This window comes from Gavialis gangeticus, unplaced genomic scaffold, assembly GCF_001723915.1.
Source record: "Gavialis gangeticus isolate Ggan-Ray unplaced genomic scaffold, GavGan_comp1, whole genome shotgun sequence".
Taxonomy (NCBI): Eukaryota; Metazoa; Chordata; order Crocodylia; family Gavialidae; genus Gavialis; species Gavialis gangeticus.
Window position 1 is genome coordinate 4,061,677 of NW_017729016.1, and position 933 is coordinate 4,062,609.

A 933-nucleotide genomic window follows, 5' to 3' on the forward strand; every position below is an offset into this window, starting at 1 on the left:
AATTTACTTTTTTTTTTTTTTTTTTTTTATTAAATTCCCACTAAAGTATCGGTTGAACATATTTTCGGCATCAGGAAACTCCTATTTTGTAGCTGTTGCTGCTTTTGTCAATGCATGTGATGCATAAAGTGGAGTGCGGCATATAAATTCTCTTGGTAAGCCACAAAAATGTTGATCAAAATGAATAAAGACTATGTGACATGAAAGCAGGGAAATGATGAGCTTCAGGCTGGAACGTCCCTTTGCTCTTCCCCCCAGTTGTAGTTCATTTGTCTAGGCCCATCGGCCCATTTGTTTCCTTTGTGCACCCTTTTGGTCCAAGTTTATCATATGCCCGCAGCATGCTGGTGCTTCATGAAGTCTCGTCTTGGCCCTCTGAACTCCCACAAATGGTCATCTACTAACAAAGTCCATGTCAGAGTAGAACAAGCTGGAAGTGATCTTGTTGACTACTTGATTGTCTCTTCATTGACTAATCCAGATCTACCAACTGGAGGGAAAAAAGGCCGATTCAGTTTGGGGCTTGGGGCTCGATCTGCAAAGGGGACTTAGGCTGCGTTCAGAATACCTCGCTAGCTGCTGGCATTTGTAGCCCTCGGTTAGGGACCATGTCTCATTCTCTAATGCACAGGGACAGTGGGATGCTGAAGAAATGAGATGCGTGCAAGCCAACAGGCTGAGTGGAGATCCGGTGAAGCTAACACGTGGCTAAGAAGAGAGATAGGTCTTAAGCTTTGCTCCTGTCTTGCAATTTGGACTGTAGGGAGGTATCTGCTTATAACCCTGAACCCTGGCGTGCATGTGCAAACTACTTCTCAGAAAGCAGCTGAAGGAGAAGATGGTGCCACCACCTCCTCTTCTTCTATAAACCAGCAATGAGGGTAGGAGCGATGCCAGCAGATTGAGGGCAGTGATTCTTCCCCTCTATTCAGC

The 933-nt window shown here is 45.3% G+C and overlaps 1 protein-coding gene across 1 annotated transcript in view; it reads left to right on the top strand.

Moving 5' to 3' along the window:
• The window catches only part of LMF1 (lipase maturation factor 1), a gene marked incomplete at its 5' end in the record, with an annotated part of 349,511 nt that overhangs the window by 250,317 nt on the left and 98,261 nt on the right, over positions 1-933 (top strand). The window lies entirely within an intron of this gene.